Source organism: Macrobrachium nipponense, chromosome 15 (genome assembly GCF_015104395.2).
Source record: "Macrobrachium nipponense isolate FS-2020 chromosome 15, ASM1510439v2, whole genome shotgun sequence".
NCBI lineage: Eukaryota > Metazoa > Arthropoda > Malacostraca > Decapoda > Palaemonidae > Macrobrachium > Macrobrachium nipponense.
The window spans coordinates 7154766-7169212 of record NC_087208.1 but is presented as its reverse complement, the minus strand read 5'-3'; the positions used below and the strand labels follow the sequence as shown (position 1 = coordinate 7169212).

The window sequence follows — 14447 nt, the reverse complement described above, 5'->3', positions numbered from 1 at the left end:
CTCATCTTTACAAATATCTGCATCTGACTGATAGTTTGAGGTTGGGATGAGGGAAGAGGTCAGCTGATTTTAGAAATTGATGGCTGAAAAAAGCTCTTATTTGACGGTTGTTGACATAACATTGGAAATCAATGTAATGATGAACAATTTAAAGTAAAACATAAGCTTTTCATTATTGACATTTAAAGCACTTGACTGCTAAAACTAGCAAACATTGCTAACTTTCATGTTTTGGTCTTTTTAGGTTTTTAATAAATTATATCGAGTAATTTTTGTATGCTAATAGCAGTGCAGATTTCTGTATGTTCTTGATATCAAAGGATAAACATTTTAATGTAAAAATAAAAAAAAAGAATCTTTACTAACTTCTTTTGTAAGTTAGTAAAAATAGTACTCTGCCCCTGGTAATTTTTAGGAAGGTATCTTTTGGCCAAATTTGGGCAGCCTAGTATGTTCCATTTTTAGTAAATTTCAGTAGTCAACTAAAAATGGAATGTGCATAATTGGGCTTGAGCTTGGAGAGCATGTATGCTGGTAATAAAGTGCCAGTTTTTATGGTGGTTATTGTTCATGATTACACTCCTCTATTCTCTAACTTGTTGTAGCATTTTATATATTAAAATCTTATCACTCCTGCATCAGTGTGATAGTATGTAAATCATAGCCCGATGTTTTGATGTCTTATGATAAAATGTTTTTTGTGGCACAAATATGAGCCAGCGCTTTCGTATGTGGAGCACTCGTTGCTCAGCCCACTTTGGCTGTTACTAATAACCTTATAAGACAAAATGCTACCGGTTAGGGTGGCGGTCACAAATTGATCTGGGTTGGCCCCAACCCTTTGAATTGTGATCACAAAATGCATCCTTAGACAGCAGGTACAGAGACTTGTCCTTCTCCGCTTCCTGCCCCTCTGCAAATATCCCAAGCAGCAAGAAGTTGAGACTCCATTCCCCCCTCCCAACCTCTTATGGAGTGGAGGAAGGAACAGTGTCTGTCCTGAGGTAGGCGCACAGAATGCCCATCGGTGCTGCCGAGTCCCATTAGTTGGGGGTTTGATTCTCTGTAGTAAATGACAACTTGCAGAAGTTTCATTAAGGAGATTCTCTGGCCTGCAGGGAGAGAGAATAAACTATACCACTGGGAAAAGGGGGGGAGGGGGGTGGGGGGGACTGTAAAGTAAAGCTGATCGCCAAGGAAGAAGCATACATCAGAACAGAGTTGGAGTCGGAACCCGTCTCCTGGAGAAGAGTGATGTCACTCGTAGAGAGAAAGTTGAAGTATTCCCTCTTTTTCTCTTTTTTATTTTTCTTATCTTGGCTCTTGAGTCTCAAAACCCATCAATGAGTATATCCTAAGGAAATATGACCAAAATTTTCTTTGACCTGTAGAAATGCTTTTATGGAGTCACCATCTCTTAAGGAGTAGTTTTGTAATGAAATTCGATTGGGCTATGTAATAACGTGAATCCTCTTGTGTAAAGAATATTCCCTCTCAGTTAATGAGAGCTTTGAGGAAATTAGCAAGAATTTTTGTAGAAATGATTTTTGTGCTTGGAAGAATCAACACATCTGTTAATGGCGCACGTTGACAAAAAGTTTGACAGGAATTTTCCAAGACAGGTATTAATAATGGGGGGTGGGGGGGCACAGCCATTACCAAAAATGTAGTAGATGTGCCATTTTCCTTGGGTGATAATATACTATTCGTTTTCTCTGGGTCTGCAAGGATCAGTCACTTGCAAGCTCGCATAAATGGGTCTTCCAGGCTGAATCTCTCTTGAGTCCACATAACTGAGACACTCAGAGAGATTTAGGTAGGAGGACGTTAAGTGGTGTGTGCGCGCGCTACATTTCTTCTTAAAAGTACATACATAGCCAGAGTAGAGATGACAATGTTCCAATCAAAGGGAAGCTGTGGCATCTCCTCAATTGGAGCTGGGTAGCAAGATGTTTTAACTCTGCCCTCTCTGACGCAGTAATTAGAGGTGGGGGGATCTGTTGACTTGGAAGTCAAGTCAGGAGCTTTGGGAGGCAAAGAGGTTAGCCATTGCCCTCCTTTGGTTCCTTGGCAGAATATCAAGGGAATTACTCTGGGGTCCCCTCCATTACAGGATTTGTGAGAGACAGCATAGTGACTCCAAGACTAGGTAGTCCCTCCTCTAAAAGAACAAATGTCGAAGAGTTTCATCACAAATCGAGGCGGTGGGAACTGAAAACCAACTGTTATTCCTTTTCACCCCTCCAGCAACGCTGTAGCAGCAGCTTCACTAGACGTCTCAGCATCAGGAGACCTGCATCCCAATCTTGGAGCAGATCAGACAAGGAACAAAATGAATCCTTAAACATCTCTTATGGAGTGGAAGAAGGGACAGTGTCTGTCCTGAGTTAGGTGCACAGAATGCCCATCTGTGCTGCCAAAGTCCATTAGTTGGCAGCCCCGCACATGCTTGGGAAACAGATCTGACTGTGACCACAGAACATCTAGGGACGAGTCCTTGCCCCAGTCTGCTCCTAGTCTCCTGGATCCTCATGCTGAGAGGTAGAGCGACAGCAAATGCAACCGATATCCCCACTGCTCAGACAACCACCCAAGGGGACTTCCTAGACTATCTTGGCATCCATCTCAGGAGGATGGTTACTGGTCAAAGATTTGTCTATCATGAACCTCTACCTACAGCAGATATCCTCCTTAGGGACAGCCACTGCCTGAACTGGCCCCTCTGTTACAAGGATTATGTGGTATCCAAAAATCAGCAGGATTTTGGCCTGTACATCTCCATCCATGAGACATCCAGAAAGTTCGTGGGGTTCATCTCCCGAAGAGTAATGTAACAGTTGGGCGCCCTGTACTGTGCACTGGTGTGAGTGTCCCAAATCTTCACCTGCATGTTCCAACTAGTCTTGCCACAGATACACACCCAGAGGATAAGTCTGCATAGATACTTGGACATCTGGCTGATCCTAGCATCCTCAGGCGTCCAAGTAGAATACCAAGAGGGACCAGGTTCTGTTACTTTGAATGGACCTAGGAGTGGTAGTAAATTTATGCAACTCAAACCTTTCCCCAAAGCAGACCAACCACCTAAGGATGAGGATCGACACCATGGTGGGGAGGATGTTCCCATCAAACGTGAGGATCCCCAACCCAGCGGGGGTATCAGCCGTTCCTTTCCGTGACCCAGCATCTCGGAGGCAGATCATGATTGAACACCTTGTGCCACGGGTAAAAATTGATCCCAGTGGGAGAGCCCATGTCAGATCCCTCCAGTGCCAGCCAAAAACAGCTGTGGCCAATGGAGACATCGACCCCAGTCACAAAGGAACCGAGATGATAGAGAGGTCCCAAGAACCACCTGCAGGGGGTACCACACGGCCAATACCCACGGCAGTGAACAGCAACCTACCAGAGCATTGTCCCTCAGTCCACATCAAAAGAGCAGCTTTGCAGGATGCCTTCCAGCACCCTTGGGACTATATATAGACTTACATGATTTCATGTTCAGTTAACTATGGAAGATCTACAACAGACCTTTTGCATCCCAAGGGTTGTGAATGGATGCTCCAGGGAACTTCCCTCCAATTCTCACGTTATTGAGGCCAGAGCACAAGTGACATAGAGTCAAGCCCTCTTGTAGCTTTACTCAGGAAGAATGACCACCTCAGGTTGGTCACTGGGGAGTGGTGAGTATGTAGACATCACTTCTCACTTCCTGCATGAGGGTGACTTAAAACTAGTTCAGTACAGTACAGGAGATCCTCAACAGGACTAGGTGCCTCATACAGACAAGCCCACCTGACAACTTTCTGAGAGATCGGCCTCCCACCTTTGATTAAGGCTCCATGTATGAAAGTGTAGGTTCATATTCATGTTGGAACAAATACCAAATTCTAAAATAATTGTGATTTTCCTAACATACGTTTGCACACACTCATATGTATAATTTTACCCTCCTCATACCACCCCATGTAGCCCCGATTTTTCCCATCCATGGAGAAAAGTATAGCTGTGGATGGGCTGGGGTTCACAATAGAAGGATCAGGGCTAACCCAAGTTGCCATGCAACTGCCAGTCTATCTTCTAGGATTTTGGTTTTGGGGTGATTCAGTGACAGCTGAAGCATGTCAAGCACGATTATTCCCTATGTGAAAGCATTGGTTCATATGTTAGGAAATTACTTTAGTATTTGGTCCATATTTTTGTGTTTAATGTTCATTATTACAGTACAGTTTTTCTTGTGTAGCTTGTAAGTGATTCTAAAACTGCATATAGTGTCATACCTAACATCATATTTTGTGAAATGCTTGTGGTACTGTCAGTTTGATGAGTGTGTGAGTTGTAGCTCATTGTTTTGATGCAGTTCATCCAGTGATATGAAAAAGCATATTCTTTTAGTATTTCTTTTTTCTTGAGTTTTTTGTGCATATAAATATATCGCAAGTAGGAGCTTATGTAATCCATTGTTTAATCATGTTTTGAATTGTGGAATTTGCTACAGAAAATTTCAGTCTTTTGCCAAAAACAAACTCCTTGTGACAGGTATATACATGTTTTGAGTCTGTAGTCTGTAAACCTTTTAGTAACTTGTAAAGTATTCTGACTGCAACCTATTTGAACTAGCACATATTTGTTTCCTCCTCTGTTGAAACACGTCGTCATTTTTCCTCGCTGTTCATTTGGAAATTATGTTCTTCATAGTTGACTAAGAGCCACTCGTCCTTTATGGTACAAAATCATTTGGTCTGAACCAGTGAAGTCTGCTGTTAAACCAGTAATATACTTTAAAAGTTTTTTATTTCGACTGATTGCAATGTTATTGTAATAAAGCATACATTCAGTTATAAATGGCAATGAGAATGTTTTAGACCTTATGATTTTGGAAATCATTCTTTTGGATATTTGCTTCATGGGTACTGTTTCTAGGCATGTCTTTTCATTCCAATCCATACTGTAGATTTGTTCTTTGCCCTTCTTGATGTCATAAAAGATGGTGGGCTAGATACTAAATTCCTCACTCAAAGAATGTATGCTTGCAATTTTCTCTTAACTTGCTTCACCTGTTCACAAATACATCAAAAACTTTTATTTTGATGTACTTCCACTCTAAAAGACCTTGTAATTATTAGAATTGTAGTTGATTTTAATCATTGTGAACAATGCTGGGAAGTTAAAGGCTTGTAGGCTGTAGATTCCATTCCAAAACCAAGCTGGTTTCTGGAAAAGAGAGCACAGCCAATGCAGTCTTCCCCAACATGATCACCGGTAAAGGCTGGGCTCAACATAAACAATGTAATGCTGGTCATTGTTGCCCAAGGCACAAACATTTTGGCAACCACTCAACTTTAATTTGTAATGTTTGGGAAATATTTTGAAAAGTTTTACAATATGAAAACCTTGTATATAGTGTGGAGTTCTTCCAAATTCTGGAAGTCTAGTAACAAATCATGAAAAGGCTTACTTGTGTTGTGGCAGAGTGTAAGTGCTAGGCTTGATTCCCACTTAGCTGGGATTCAAGGTTTGAAGGAAAAGGAGCTGACCCCTTTATTTCATAATTCTCTTTGTAAGATGTCCCCTATTCATTCAGTGGTATTTTACTTAATTCTACTGGATTAAGAAAATGCATTAGTACAAGACACTATTGTGTACTATACAGTAATAAATGCATTCTCACACGTTTGTGGTTAATCTAATAGCATTGTAATAGTGTTGCAGGTAAGCATGGAGTTCATGCACCTCATCATGTAACTTGCAAGAGGCATACAGACAATTTCTCTCTCTCTCTCTCTCTCTCTCTCTCTCTCTCTCTCTCTCTCTCTCTCTCTCTCTCTCTCTCTCTCAAGAGGCATACAGACAATTTCTCTCTCTCTCTCTCTCTCTCTCTCTCTGCCAGGGTAGAGCTTTCTAATACACGAAATTGATTACGGCAAAATTTGTGAGAAACAAATAGTTTTGATTATTTAATCTTCATGTGTTTCCATTAGTCACTTCATTGTGATGTTTGGAGTTATTCAAGGAAATTCTTGAGGATATGCTAGAAGGCAGTAATTTCTGGTCCTTCAGTGTAAACATTTCTATACTGCAGCTACTGAAAGAAGTCTTGTACTTTTTAGGATGTCCTTATATTGATTTTTAAAGATTGCTATTGAAAGGTTGACATGGTTATTAATTATGAAAGAACTACAGTGGTACCTTGACCTACAAGTTTAATTCATTTTGTGGTCAAGCTTGTAGCTCAATTTGTTGCACATCGAATCACTTTTCCCCATTGAAAATACTTGGAAGTGCCCTTAATCCATTCCAACCCCATATTTTTATGTTTCATGTTACTGAATAAGGAAAATACATTTCTAAATAACAGATATTGCATAAAAACATAATAGAAAGAGTATGTAAAGATATAAGTTTTATACAGGTAGTGTTCAAGTTACAATAGTTCGTCTTACGATAATCCGATTTTATGAGAGACCAAATTACAATAGCCTAACTTTATTCCATCTTCTAGTTAAATAAGTTCAAAAACAGCAAAAAGTTTTGTATTAACGTTATACCCATTGCGCAACTGAATTGGATAACAACATCCATTTTGGCTTGTATTTCAACCATTGTACGATAGTAAACAGTTACTGTAGTTATGTTATAAATGATGCTATGTAGAACAAGACTTGAGATATTTTTATTTAATAACTTTTTGTGTTATAGATCAAATATCAACAAGGAAATATATTGTTAAATTTAAACCTAGTAGTAGCTGAAGCGGAGAAAACTGTTCAAGCTGTTCATGACCATTATCGTGCATTGGCATCTAGGATAAAACTCTTGTGAACTTATGCCATCAAACACAACCGTAGATAAAATTGAGATATAATAATTTTAATCAAAACTACTGGGTTTGCAAGAAAACATTTAACTGTTGGTTTCACACCGATAAACAATAAATAACTTAAACCTCGTATTATAATGAAATAAAGTGAAAATAGCAAATGGAATCATAATTTTTTTACTCTATAAACATGTCGCCAATGCAATCCGTTAACGAAAAAAACAATTTAGTTCAGAACCATAACAAGATGTATTTAATTCATATTTAGACTTAAAAATACGTTGTATAACAAAACATTACCTCATCTCATATAACTCTAGTAGTATCTAGATATTCGTTTATGCTAATTAGAAGCAAGAAAATTTGCTCAGAAATGAGTTAAATATGACGAAACATACTCATATTCACCATCAGCTGATTTCCAAACCAGAACATTGACCGTTATGTTAGTCGTATTTTATAATACACTTATATGAGAATGCATACAGTATTATTGGATACAGTGAAGTAATGTATAACTTTTTAAAAGATGCATATTTACTTTTTCTTCTTTGCTTATCTTAATTTTTGTCACTACGCCATCTATGTAGCAGTGGTATCTCAAGCTCGTACCTCAATTTTTTGCTTCTGTAACAAAGCAAAAAATTGACTGTGACGACTCGTAACTCAGAAAACTTGTACGTATATTAATTCACTCATAGGGCAGGGTATCACTGTATACAGGTACGTAGTTGTCGACTTACGACCAACTGGTCGTAAATCGATTTGGACGTAAGTCGGCCCATGTTAATTTACCATAAGAATATTATACTAGCCTAGCCTACATACGTGTATGGCATTGTAATTAATTTCAGCTAATACTCTAGGTTCAATGCACATTAGCTTATGATAATTCAGTGCAAAGAGAAATTGAATAACATTTTATAAAGAGTTAGCCTCCCTTATATTATGATATCATCATACATATATCATATTTATACGAATACTGTAGCCTACCCGACAGTATACTGTAGTATACCACATATACAACATAATCTAGTAATTTATTAATATACGCCAATTTTGGAGGTTCAATGCATTCTGACTATGATATATAATTAGAAAAAAAATTTGATACAAAATGGAATCAGACTTGGACTGACATCAGCATCCCTAATTGAGCGATGTCAGGCTGCATTGTCTATGTATATTAACCCTTAAAACGCGCGGAAAAAATATTTTTTTCAAAAAATCACAGCGCGCTTAGTTTTCAAGATTAGAGTTCATTTTTGGCTCCTTTTTTTGTCATTGCCTGAAGTTTAGTATGCAACCATCTGAAATGAAAAAATTATAATTATCATATATAAATAATGCGATATATGATAGCGCAAAAACGAAATTTCATATATAATTGTATTTAAATCGCGCTGTGCGCATAACGGTTAAAGGTAACAAGTTACTTTTTTTTAGTTGTAATGTACACTAAATTGTGATCATTTTGGTATATAACACATTGTAAAACGATAAAAGCAACACAGAGAAAATATTATCACAAAATAAAGCTTGAATTCGTAACGCGCGTACGTAAACAAATATTTTTTTCAAAAATTCACAAATCTAAATATTGTCCTAGAGACTTCCAATTTCTTTCAAAATGAAGACAAATGATTGAATATTACTATACTGTAAGAATATTAGCTTACAAATGCAGTTTTTGACCATATCTGATGAGTTAAAGTTGACCGAATGTCGAACTTTTTTTATATATTTTTTTTATATGCAATTATTTCGGAAAGAAGAAAAGCTACAACTTTTAAATATTTTTCGTTTTATTCTACATGAAATTGCGCACATTTTCATATATAAAACTCTATGAAATGCCTAATATGAAACGGAGCAAATATTCCGAGAATGGGACTCACGCATTTCGGAGATTTGTGACGGAGAATCCGGGCGCGGAGGGAAGGAAAGTTTTTTTTTTAAATTCACCATAAATTTAAATATTGTGCTAGAGACTTCGAATTTGTTTCACGATGAAGATAAATGACTGAATATTACTAGACTGTAAGAGTTTTATCTTACAATTGCGTTTTTCGACCATTTCGGTAGAGTCAAATTTTACCGAACGTGGTTTTTTTTCTATTTATCGTGATTTATATGCAAATATTTCAAAAATGAGAAAAGCTACAACCTTCAACTATTTTTTGTTGTATCATACATGAAATTGCGCACATTTTCATATATAAAACATTATGTAACGGCTAATTTAAAATGGTGCAAACATTACCACAATCGCACGTATGATTTTTTCGGAAGAGAGTTCCGCGCGGACGTAAAGAATGTTATTTTTTTCATAAATTCACCATAAATCGAAATATTGTGCTAGAGACTTCCAATTTGTTGCAAAATGAAGGTAAATGATTGAATATTACTAGAATATAAGCGTTTTAGCTTACAAATGCGTTTTTTTACCATTTCGGTAGAGTCAAAGTTGACCGAAGGTTGAAAATTTGTCACTTAACATTTTTTATATGAAAATATTTCAAAATTGAATAAAAGCTACAACCATGGGTTGTTTTTAGTTGTATGCATGAAATTGCGCACATTTTCATATATAAAACTTTATGTAACAGCTAATTTAAAATGGTGCAAACATTACCACAATCGCATGTATGATTTTTTTCGGAAGAGTTACGCGCGGACGTAAGGAAGTTTTTTTCATAAATTCACCCATAATCGAAATATTGTGCTAGAGACTTCCAATTAGTTGAAAAATTAAGGTAAATGATTGAATATTACTAAAATATAAGAGTTTTAGCTTACAATTGCGTTTTTCGACCATTTCGGTAGAGTCAAAGTTGACCGAAGGTTGAAATTTTGGCACTTATCGTTATTTATATGAGAATATCTCAAAACTGATAAAAGCTACAATCATGAGTATTTTATTGTTGTATTCTACATAAAAATGCGCACATTTTCATATATAATACTCTATGTAACGCTAATTTAAAATGGTAAAAAATTATGTCAAAGTGACGAAATAATTTCCGAGATGTGTCACAGATAACTTTTTAGTGCGGCAAGAAAGAAATTCGCGCTTGCGCGCCTGCGTAACGATTATAAAACAAAACAACACCTTGATCCGTGAACTCCCAGCATCCCCCAAGGCGCGTGATTCAAGAGTTTTCGGCTGGTAGGCCTAAAAATATTTTTCCGCGAATTTATAAAAAAAAACTTTTGTATGTCGACGTAAAATACGTCCAGTCGGCGTTTAAGGGTTAATGAAATTAAAACAATGAATATGCATGTTTTCCATGAATCATTTAAAAAGTTGTGCATTACTGTATCCAATAATATTGTATTTACGTATTCTCATATTGTTGTATCATAAAATACTAACAAAGTGGTCAATGTTTTGGTTTGGAAATCAGCTGATGGTAAATATGAGTTTAGTTTGCCGTCTTTACGTTTTATTTTGCCGTATTTAACTCAATTTGGAATGAATTGCCTTGCTTCTAGTTAGCATAAAATATGTAAATACTTATATGAGACAAGGTAATTTATCATTATATGGCGGGTTTGTAAGTCAAAATATGAATTTATTACGTCTCATGAACTAATTGATTTTTTTCGTTAACAGATTGCGTTGTGGGTATGTTTGTGTAAAAATATTACGTGATTCTGTTCGGTATTTTCATGTGATTTCTTCATAGTAGGAGCTTTACCGTTAGTTACGTTACTAATCTTTATAGGCATGAAGTTTTGATTAAAATTATTCTCTCTCAATTTTATCTACGGTTGTGTTTGGTGGCGTAAGTTTACTGGAGTTATATCCTTGTTGCCGATGCATGATAATAGTCATTAGCAGCTTGAAAAGTGAGCTGTGTGTGTGTGTTTGGAGAGGTGGAACCTGGGAAAAAATTGTTGTATGTTCAGCTGGATACCATTCTTGCTTGCTCAAGTCGCTTCTCAGTCGTTTTATTTGTGGGTGGTCGAAAAGTCGATCAGTTGTAACCCGCATAGGTCGTGAGTCGACAACTAGCTGTGTTTGAGCCAAATGAAAGTGGCAAGTGAGAGAAGCTCTCATGTCAATACATCGTATCAGCATAAAAAAATTTGAACATCATACCTTAAAGACTGCTCAGTGAAGATACTAGCAAGCAATCCGACCCATTGAATACTTAATAACTACAGATTAATTGGTTTAGTGTGTCGGACAAAAAAAAAAAAAAATAAATAACTTGTTCCTGGCTGAGAGAGGTTGACATTGATGTGTTTTTTAGTAAATTGCCCAACCTCAAAGTTGACACGGCTTGAGGAGCTACATATCAATATATTTACCCGTCCAGTAAGGTTTAACCAAATCTTGGTGCCATAAATTGCTGATTTTCGGTGAATGGCGGTTTTCACTTACCAGCACCCCACCAAGAACTGAACCTGTCAAAGACTGGGGACTCTGCCTCTATTGATAAAGTCAGTCGCATCCTTGCAGCAGAGATCCAAACTTCAGTCTCTCGGTGAAACCTAATTTTTTAGAAATTTATAATAGGGAGAATAAAATGAACAGATTCTTAAGAAAATTGAAAAATGAGGGCATTTTAGATGAAACCACTTACACTAAAAACTATTTGTAACAGGTTCTTCATTTAGTATTTTAAATGATCTCCCTAAAATACACAAGGATATAGTTCACATTAGACCTATTACGGCAGCGTACAATAGTTGAGCCTATTCAATATATAAATATCTACATAAGGCAGTCCCCGGGTTACGACAGGTTCGGCTTATGACGTTCCGAGGTTAAGGCGCTTTTCAATTATATTCATCAGAAATTATTTTCAGGGTTACGACGCCTACAACGCTCATCTGGCAGAAGAAATGACACCAAAAATGCAAAATAATCAATATTTGAAGGTTTTTGGGATGAAAAATGCATTAAGAATGCAGTTTACATAGTTTTGAATGCACCCAAATCATTAAAAGTAAGGTTTTCTTAGGATTTTTTATGATGATCTGGCTTACGACGATTTTCAGGTTACAACGCGTCTCAAGAACGGAACCCCCGTCGTAACCCGGGGACTGCCTGTAGTTACTTAACAAATTTGCTTTAACTAATTCTCACTAAAAAATTGGATAAGAGTTCCAAGAACAAATAGTTTTACAGGATGGTGAACCACATATGACTAGTTGTTCGTATGCTAAACAAACCTTCCGTCTTAACAATAGGAGGGAGTACCCCCGTAGACCAAGCGATGCTCAGTTTAGATGTAGAATCACTCTTTACAAATGTTCCTTTAAGTGAAACTATTAAGATTATTTTAGATAAGATTTTTTACAAAGATCATATAACTTTTCATGGTTTTATTAGACAACTCTTCGAGACGCTTTTTGAGCTTATGCAAGACTTTAATTTCAAAGGTCAACTCTTCTCAGGTCGATGGAGATGCTATGGGTTCCCCTTTGGGATTTGTTTTTGCTAACATTTTTATGTCTTCTATAGAAAAAACTTTTTTATAACTAACTGCCCAGATGTGTGTAAACCCGCATACTATAAATGGTATGTCGATGACACTTTTGTGTTATTCAAAAGAACCTTGGTAAAATGAGATGTTCTTAGATCATATCAATAAACAACATCAAAATATGAACTTTACTATAGAAAATAAAAGTAACAAAACTACCTTTCTTAGACATTAGAGACTAGAGATAATGGTGAATTTACCACGTCGGTGTATCGGAAAAAATTATGGGAATTCATTAAGGTACCATATGAGAGTGAAGTTTATTTGTTTGTTTATTTATTTATTTATTTATTTATTTATTCTTATTTAGTTATTTATTTTTTTAATCAAACTCATTGTCTGGTATTGCATTATTTGTTTGGGATTTTTCCTAGTACAATAGCCATTATTTATTAAGGTTCATAAATACAAGAAAAAACTGTTTATCAACAAGTTTCCTGAATAGATTTCTTTGAACTGTATTTGGAAATTAAGAGCAAGATGGTTAAATCTATAATGGTACTAAGGTATCATTGCAACATATCCATTACTTAAAATCATGATAGCTATTAAGGCACTAAAGTAAGATAGGGGATTTCTCCTTTTGTCCATATATGCTTAAGTTTTTTTTTTTATTATTTCTTGGTACAATGTTGGTATTGTTGTTGTTTTGGGGATTACTGTATAGTTATGTTGAGACTTATTTGGCTTGACTAAAAGAATTGCACCTTAGTGAAGGGTGAAAATTGGAAGAAGAATGTTCAAGTTGGACAGTAGTTGGCACGAGACCTAAAGGGTACGTAAAGGTAATGCCTAGCAAATATTTTAACACATTACTTTGAGAGAACGATTGTTTAGAAGTAGCAGGTTATAAGTTAGGAACAGATGCACTTTAGTTGTAGAGCAGTCCCAAGATCATTGAAAACCACGTTTCCTACAGGTTTTGGAAAATGTAGATCTACTTCCATGGATTGAGAGTCAAGTGTTATACCACAATATGCCAACAGGTTATGATATACCATTATTAAATTGACAGTAGTTTTTTTCTAGCAATTTAGCAGCAATTGCAAAAGAAAATTGTTATTTCAAAGCATATGTTGTGCATAAACCACTGATCTACCCTCGTCTTTTCCATTTAGGTTTTCAGGAACAGTTACATAGTGATGCAGATAGTAAGTATTTTGAAAGAGAGATTTAGAAAAGTACTCTCTCATCATCTGTTGGCAAGGAGAAAGGTTTATAGTCCATTTCATTGATAGTGAGGATGTTGGTGTTTGATGTAATTTTATTTTTCTTCATTTCTGTGAAAGTTCATTCAAGTTTAGAATAGCACTTACTGCATGTTCAAAGATAGCATATTGATTACTGCCAGCCAGTTACCTTCTCTGATTGTTCTTTTGTATCCCAACAGCAATGACGCCAATGTTTGCAGCCGCGTAAAGCAGTACAAATACATCTATGCGAGGCACAACTGGACATCCTAAAATGATCAATAGATGAGAAAATTATAATTTTAAGTAAATGGCCTTTGACAAATGTGTTATGTTAATGGTGGTGCTGATTTGCCACTGATTACTTTTGTTATAGAAATTCTAGAGGTAAACCTATTAATAGTTTGTATCATAACTTCAGTCTTTCAATTCATCTGCTACAGTAGGCCAAGAATACTTTTCATTTTAAGAACTAATGTAGGCTTGAAGAACTAAGAGGTTCTCAAGGCTTAAGTACTATATGCATAGGTGTAACATTTGAGTGTTTGTAAAGATACTGACTCTTTGCATACTGGTATGTTTAAAAGGAGTCTCTCTCTCTCTCTCTCTCTCTCTCTCTCTCTCTCTCTCTCTCTCTCTCTCTCTCTCTCTCTCTCTCTCTCTCTCTCTCTCTCTCTCTCTCTCTCTCTCTCATCTAGTTGAACATAATAGCTTTTTATGTATTGACACACACTAGGTTGGCTACTGTAGTCAATCAGATGAAATCTCTGAAAGTTGCATATAGATACAAACAGAAGGACCAAGTGCTGTTTATTACAGTCATCCATTAGGACAGGGAGCATTTTTCACAACTTCATTGATGGGGATTTTAAATTTTATCACCAGTATCTGGAATATTTTAACTGGATTTCAAAATATTTGGTGCAACAACTGTTG

The 14447-nt window shown here is 36.4% G+C and overlaps 1 protein-coding gene across 1 annotated transcript in view; it reads left to right on the top strand.

The window, feature by feature from the left end:
* LOC135226988 (serine/threonine-protein phosphatase 2A 65 kDa regulatory subunit A alpha isoform-like) overlaps positions 1-14187 on the top strand; it is a 200773-nt gene extending 186586 nt beyond the window's left edge. Inside the window, exon 13 of the mRNA XM_064266702.1 lies at positions 13712-14187. The gene's annotated coding sequence lies outside the window, so the exon portion shown is untranslated. The remainder of the gene's footprint in view (positions 1-13711) is intronic.
* Positions 14188-14447: the final 260 nt, after the last annotated feature.